The sequence below is a fragment of the Salmo salar genome, chromosome 12 (genome assembly GCF_965601325.2).
Source record: "Salmo salar chromosome 12, fSalSal1, whole genome shotgun sequence".
Lineage (NCBI taxonomy): Eukaryota > Metazoa > Chordata > Actinopteri > Salmoniformes > Salmonidae > Salmo > Salmo salar.
Genome location: NC_138302.1, coordinates 8,264,768 through 8,273,125, shown reverse-complemented (window position 1 = coordinate 8,273,125; position 8,358 = coordinate 8,264,768). Strand labels below are relative to the sequence as shown.

Here is an 8,358-nt window from a genome sequence, read left to right as displayed (position 1 = left end):
CAAGGACTTTCTGCAAAAGGTTTCTGTAGCTTTATTCAGAGAACGTTCTGCCGTCAGGATAACAAAACAGTCATTATATAGTTCTTGCTTACTTACGCACATGCATTTACACACAATCTGTTGGTGACCTGCAACCCCCATAGACTTCTCACACTGTTTATCACCTTCTGGCTCAGCCTGTTCCTTTCCTTCAAGGTTAGGAACTCTCTGAAGTTTTACTCCCTTGACCATCTGCTTCTCTAGCTCTCTATACTAATTGCATACACACATTTCTTTCCGGGACTTTCCGGGACTTTCCGGAACTAATCAGACCAATCGATCCCTACATTGATCATTACATTGATTATTTATTAACCATGCTGTATGACTAATAATTCATCATGGTTTATTGATTCATTTACCTTTATTAGATAATTCTCTTATCAAATACACACAGGGGAGAAATCTTACAAATGCTTAGATTGTGGAAAGATATATTACTCATCACAGTCACTTAATAGTCATGTGAGAATCCACACAGGGGAGAAGCCTTACCATTGCGCAAAGCTTTTTACCCATTTATGATGCCTGAAAGTTCATGAGCGAATTCACACAGGGGAGAAGCCTTACTGCTGCTCCCAGTGTGGAAAGCGTTTTACCCAGTTAGGAAACCTGAAAGCTCATGAGCAAATACACACCGGGGAGAAGCCCTACCACTGCTCCCACTGTGGAAAGAGATTTAACCATTCAGGAAAGCTGAAAGAACACATGAAACTGCACACAGGTGAGAAGTCCAATGAATGTTCAATACACACAATAGGTTGATCAGTAGCCAGCTAGCTAGATGTACAGTCCAATATGAATATTCCATACACACAATAAGTTGATCGGTAGCCAGTTAGCTGCTAAGTCTTAACACCGCTAGCTATCACAGCTAGCTATCAACAAAGTCAAAATGCACTCCAGAAATGGTGGTAAAGCCATACCGTATAAAAAACTCAAGACAGATGTGATGGAAACAGGTTTTCAGAAGACTGAGGTGGGTTTTCCTCAAACCTTTTACCTGGGCTTTGCTCCTTTCATATTTATTTTGATCCTGACAAACTCCCCAATCCCTGCCAGTGACAAGCATTCCCATAACATAATGCTGCCACCACAATACTTATTGTGTGGTTTACCTCCAGGTCATCAGACGGTTAAATAGTCACCTCTAGCCGGCCTCCGCCCAGTACCCTGTCCTGCACTTTAGTCACTGTGATTAGCCGTCTACCACCCAGTACTCCACCCTGTATTCTAGTCCAGGCTCATCCTATATAACTACTGCTGTACATACCTTTTCTATTCATATACGGTCCGTAATGTCTTTACACACCATCATGTACATTGTAAACAAACTATATATTTATATTCCACACTCTGGCATTGCTCGTTCTGCAATTTCTATATTTCTAAATCTTTAAAAGGAATCGTATGGATTTACATGGATTTTTTTGTATTGTTAGTTAACCTGTTAGGGACAGACGTTCCACTAGCGGAACGCCTCACCAATATCCAATGGTATAGAGTGGCGCGAAATACAAATACCTCAAAAATGCTATAACTTCAATTTCTCAAACATATGACTATTTTACTCCATTTTAAAGACAAGACTCTCCTTCATCTAACCACATTGTCCGATTTCAAAAAGGCTTTACAACGAAAGCAAAACATTAGATTATGTCAGGAGAGTACCCTCCCAAAAATAATCACACAGCCATTTTCAAAGCAAGCATATATGTCACAAAAACCAAAACCATAGCTAATTGCAGCACTAACCTTTGATGATCATCAGATGACACTCCTAGGACATTGTTATACAATACATGCATGTTTTGTTCAATCAAGTTCATATTTATATCAAAAAACAGCTTTTTACATTAGCATGTGATGTTCAGAACTAGCATACCCACCGCAAACTTCCGGTGAATTTACTAAATTACTCATGATAAACGTTCACAAAAAACATAATTATTTTAAGAATTATAGATACAGAACTCCTTTATGCAATCGCGGTGTCAGATTTTAAAATAGCTATTCGGTGAAAACACATTTTGCAATATTCTGAGTACATAGCCCGGCCATCACGGCTAGCTAATTTGACACCCACCAAGTTTGGCCCTCACCAAACTCAGATTTACTATAAGAAAAATTGGATTACCTTTGCTGTTCTTCGTCAGAATGCACTCCCAGGACTTCTACTTCAACAACAAATGTTGTTTTGGTTCGAAATAATCCATAGTTATATCCAAATAGCTCCGTTTTGTTCGTGCGTTCAAGTCACTATCCTAAGGGTGACGCGCCGGCGCATTTCGTGACAAAAAATGTCAAAATATTCCATTACCGTAATTCGAAGCATGTCAAACGCTGTTTAAAATACATTTTTATGCAATTTTTCTCGTAAAATAGTGATAATATTCCAACCGGGCGACGTTGTGTTCATTCAAACACTGAAAGAAAAAAATGGAGTCGTCTTGTGCACGCGCACTCCAGTGTCATTGTTCTCAGACGGACCACTCACAAAAACCCCTGCTGTTTTTCGCCCAGAGACTGCAGAGCTCTCATTCCACTTTCTGGCGCCTTCCTAGAGCCAATGGAAGCCTTAGAAAATGTCACGTTACAGCAGAGATGCTGTATTTTTGATAGAGATGCCCTAGAAGGAGAACAAATTGTCAGACAGGGCACTTCCTGTATAGAATCTTCTCAGGTTTTGGCCTGCCATATGAGTTCTGTTATACTCACAGAGACCATTCAAACAGTTTTAGAAACTTTAGAGTGTTTTCTATCCAAATCTACGAATTATATGCATATTCTAGTTTCTGGGCAGGAGTAGTAACCAGATTAAATCGGGTATGTTTTATATCTGGCCGTGAAAATACTGCCCCCTATCCCAACCAGGATATTACAGCACTGTTTCACTACACCTACGATAACATTGTAGAAATGTGTATGAGACCAATAACATTTGATTTGATCTGGTCAGAGGTGTATTATTGACTATATGTTTGTTTTACTCCATGTGTAACTCTGTGTTGTTGTATGTTGTCGAACTGCTTTGCTTCATCTTAGCCAGGTCGCAATTATAAATGAGAACTTGTTCTCAACTTGCCTACCTGGTTAACCTGTTGGGGGTAGGGGGCAGTATTGACACGGCCGGATAAAAAACGTACCCGATTTAATCTGGTTACTACTCCTGCCCAGTAACTAGAATATGCATATAATTATTGGCTTTGGATAGAAAACACCCTAAAGTTTCTAAAACTGTTTGAATGGTGTCTGTGAGTATAACAGAACTCATATGGCAGGCAAAAACCTGAGAAGATTCCTTACAGGAAGTGCCTTCTCTGACAAGATCTTGTTCTTCTTGTCTCTGTTTATTGAAGACTGAGGATCTTTGCTGTAACGTGACACTTCCTACGGCTCCCATAGGCTCTCAGAGCCTGGGAAAAAGCTGAATGATATCGAGGCAGCCCCAGGCTGAAACACATTTGCGCTTTTGGCAAGTGGCCGATCAGAGGACAATGGGCTTAGGCGCGTGCACGAGTCGACCCCATGCTTTATTTTCTTTCGTCTTTTTACCTAAACGCAGATTCCCGGTCGGAATATTATCGCTTTTTTACGAGAAAAATGGCATAAAAATTGATTTTAAACAGCGGTTGACATGCTTCGAAGTACGGTAATGGAATATTTAGACATTTTTTGTCACGAAATGCGCTGTGCTCGTCACCCTTCTTTACCCTTTCGGATAGTGTCTTGAACGCACGAACAAAAACGCCGCTGTTTGGATATTACAATGGATTATTTTGGACCAAACCAACATTTGTTATTGAAGTAGAAGTCCTGGGAGTGCATTCTGACGAAGAACACCAAAGGTAATCAAACTTTTCTAATAGTAAATCGGAGTTTGGTGAAGGCTAAACTTGCTGGGTGTGTAAATAGCTAGCCCTGTGATGCCGGGCTATCTATTTAGAATATTGCAAAATGTGCTTTCACCGAAAAGCTATTTTAAAATCGGACATATCGAGTGCATAGAGGAGTTCTGTATCTATAATTCTTAAAATAATTGTTATGCTTTTTGTGAACGTTTATCGTGAGTAATTTAGTACATTTTTAGTAAATTCACCGGAAGTTTGCGGGGGGTATGCTAGTTCTGAACGTCACATGCTAATGTAAAAAGCTGGTTTTTGATATAAATATGAACTTGATTGAACAAAACATGCATGTATTGTATAACATAATGTCCTAGGGTTGTCATCTGATGAAGATCATCAAAGGTTAGTGCTGCATTTAGCTGTCTTCTGGGTTTTTGTGACATTATATGCTAGCTTGAAAAATGGGTGTCTGATTATTTCTGGCTGGGTACTCTGCTGACATAATCTAATGTTTTGTTTTTGTTGTAAAGCCTTTTTGAAATCGGACAGTGTGGTTAGATTAACGAGAGTCTTGTCTTTAAAATGGTGTAAAATAGTCACATGTTTGAGAAATTGAAGTAATAGCATTTCTAAGGTATTTGAATAACGCGCCACGGGATTTCACTGGCTGTTACGTAGGTGGGACGAAATCGTCCGACTGGCCCTAGAGAAGTTAAATAAAGGTGAAATAAAAATAAATAAATAAACATCAATTTACAGAAATACTCAAACGTTGATAAAATATAAAATTGTTATGCATAGAATTAAAGATACACTTCTCCTTAATGTAACCGCTGTGTCAGATTTCAAAAAAGCTTTACGGCGAAAGCACACTTTGCAATAATCTGAGTACAGCGCTCAGTCACCAAAACAAGCCATACAGATGCTCGCCATGTTGTGGAGTCAACAAAAGTCAGAAATAGCATTATAAATATTCACTTACCTTTGATCTTCGTCGGAATGTCCATATTTATGTCCAAATACCTACTTTTTGTTCGCGTGTTCAGTTCACTATTCCAAATTCAGAAGGCGCATGCACTAAGTACAGACAAAAAGTCAAAAAAGTTGCATTACAGTTTGATTCTATACATCGTTTGACATGTTTCTACAATCTTTAGGATGTTTTATCATAAATCTTCAATAATATTCCAATCGGACAATTCCTTTGTCTTCAGAAATGAAAAGGAACTCAGCTCGCTCTCACGGCCGCGCACGTGACTGAGCTCATGGCATTTTTCCAGACACCTGGTTCAAACAGCTCTTATTCTCTCCCCATTCACTATTTTGGATAGGCAATCACTTGAAAAACTACAAACCTCAGATTTCCCACTTCCTGGTTGGATTTTTCTCAGGTTTTCGCCTGCCATATGAGTTCTGTTATACTCATAGACATCATTCAAACCGTTTTAGAAACTTCAATGTTTTCTATCCAAATCTACTAATAATATGCATATCCTAGCTTCTGGGCCTGAGTAGCAGGCAGTTTACTCTGGGCACGCTTTTCATCCGGACGTGAAAATACTGCCCCCCTACCCCAAAGAAGTTAAACAGCGTGTGTCGAACCCTTTCAACAACGGGGAGATTTTTTTGATGTGCTTTGTGTCTTTGACGTAAAAACAAGTTTTGGACTTCCACACAAAATTACTACTTTACTTATTTTATGTAAGTGTGTAGGACGCGTTCTGTATTATACAGCTATGAAAGTTATATATTTAGAACCACCTGCTCGATTGGAATCTAGCGAAGTCTGTTTCTTCAATGTCCTAGAACTGTTTAGTTTTTGTGTTCTGACTTCTAAAACAGACTTAATAAAATAAGTAATGTAAACATTATTAGTAGTTACCAGGAAGCTCTACATTTGTTTTAAAATCACATTAAGATTGTTAAAACTGGCCTGAGGTTATTGAGGGATCTGATTATTATTTACCCTCGTAGCAAGGCCGTTTTATCATGTGGAGGTTTCATTCAGGTCTCTATTTTTTTTTTTAAACACACTGGCTTTGGCAGGAGAAAGACCTGACTCAGAGGAACCAGAGCCAGGGACGTCCAAACCAGCAAGACGACTCCACTGTTCCCACTGTGGAAAGTGTTTCAATCATTTAGGAAAGAGTTTTAACTGGTTAGGTGCCCTGAAAAGACATGGAAGAATACACACAGGAGAGAAGCCTTACCACTGCTCCCAGTGTGGAAAGAGTTTTTGCAGGTTAGGTGGCCTGAAACAACACGAGAAAATACACACAGGGGAGAAGCCTTACCACTGTTCCCAGTGTGGAAAGTGTTTCAAGCAGCCAGGGGAGCTGAAAAGACACGCGAGAATACACACAGGGGAGAAAACTTACCACTGCTCCCAGTGTGGAAATAGTTTTGGGCTTTTAGGGAACCTGAAAAGACATGAGAGAATACACACAGGGGGAGAAGCCTTACCACTGCTCCCAGTGTGGAAAGAGTTTCAGCTGGTCAGGGTAGCTGAAACAACATGAGAGGATACACACAGGGGAGAAGCCTTACCACTGCTACCAGTGTGGAAAGAGTTTCATCTGGTCAGGGTCTGAAACGACATGAGAGAATACACACAGGGGTGAAGCCTTACCAATGCTCCCAGTGTGGAAAGGGTTGTAACCAGTTAAGGGATCTGAAACAACATGAAAGAATACACCCAGGGGAGAAGACTTACCATTGCTCCTAGTGTGCAAAGCGTTTGCCCATTTAGAAAGCCTGGAAGAACGCATGAGACTGCACACAGAGTAGAAGGCTTATAAAAATGCTCAGACTTTGGGAAAATATTACTCATCACAGTCACTTAAACGTCATGAGAGAATTCTCACAGGAAACAAGACATTCTTCTCCTAGCATGTATATTGATATTTCACATCACATTGATTTAAAATTCATCAGAGAACATACACAGTGCTCCCGTTATATTGTTCACTCAGAATGTTTACCTGTTTATACCATATGAAATTGAATTGTACAAAGTATACTGAAACATATATTTGTGTTTTTATTAGAAAACATGAAGTGAATATGGAGTATGTCAGTTTGAATATAGTGTAGATCAGATTCCATGTGTTTAAATGGTCCTTTTTTAAACTCTGACTGTGTGTGTGTTTATCTGGGTGTCATTCCTCCAGCATGACAGATAATCAAGTGATATTTGGATGTGATGCATTTGCTCCATTGTTTGCATTTGCATTGTTGGCCCACTGATGGTTTAATGAAATGAAAACGTTCACAGACTGTAATGGAAAATGGTAATTGTAAACTAAGCAAAAAAGAAACGTCCTCTCACTGTCAACTGCTTTTATTTTCAGTAAACTTAACATGCGTAAATATTTGTATGAACATAAGATTCAACAAATGAGACATAAACTGAACAAGTTCCACAGACTTGTGACTAACAGAAATTGAATAATGTGTCCCTGAACAAAGGGGGGGTCAAAATCAAAAGTAGCATTCAGTATCTGGTGTGGCCACCAGCTGCATTAAGTACTGCAGTGCATCTCCTCATGGACTACACCTGATTTGCCAGTTCTTGCTGTGAGATGTTACCCCACTCTTCCACCAAGGCACCTGCAAGTTTCCGAACATTTCTGGGGGGAATGTCCCTTAAAATGTTCAGACTCCGTAATGGAGAATATTAATTGTATGTGTCCACATAAATGAGTATGTGACTAACCTTGTGAAACTGTCCTATTATAATCTCCTGTTCTTGTGTGTAACTTCCTGTGTTGCAAACCAATTTGCACCTGCGTCCTTGTAGAAATAAAGTCCTTCCGAGGAACAGGAAACTATAAAGATATGTGTTCGTCTCCCAATGCTCCGGAATTCTCCACTTCGCTGTGTAACTAGTGTATAAGAGATCATACAAAGATTTTTCTGTGACTTGTGGATGATGTTATAATTATTTGTTGGTCTGATTTGATTAATGAGGAGCATCCAGACGCTGCACTTGATGACTTTATGAAATTGCTTCTTCCAATTATTGATAAACATGTACCTGTTAAGAAACTGACTGTTAGAACTTAATTCTCCATGGATTGATGAGGAATTGAAAAACTGTATAGTTGAAAGAGATGGGGCAAAAGTAGTGGCTAATATGTCTGACTGCAAATCTGTCTGGCTTACTTACTGCACATTGAGAAATGATGTGACCAAACTCAACAAAAAGAATAAACTTTATTATGAATCCTAGATCAATGATATAAAGAATGGTGGAAACAAACTTGTAAAAAAACATAATGAAAGAAAAGCAGTGCAAGTATTGAATTTTGTAAAGTTAGTGTGGGAGAGGTGGAAGAATTGTTATCGATCATGAATGACTGTCACGTCCTGACCATAGTAAGATGTTATTTTCTATGGTAGATTAGGTCAGGGCGTGACGGGGTGTTTTGTGTTTTTCTATGTTTTCTATATCTATGTTTAGTTCTAGTTT

At 39.2% G+C, this 8,358-nt stretch overlaps 1 pseudogene; it reads left to right on the top strand.

The window, feature by feature from the left end:
* The first annotated feature begins 747 nt into the window (after nucleotides 1-747).
* LOC106564082 (uncharacterized) lies at nucleotides 748-6,612 on the top strand (annotated as a pseudogene).
* Nucleotides 6,613-8,358: the final 1,746 nt, after the last annotated feature.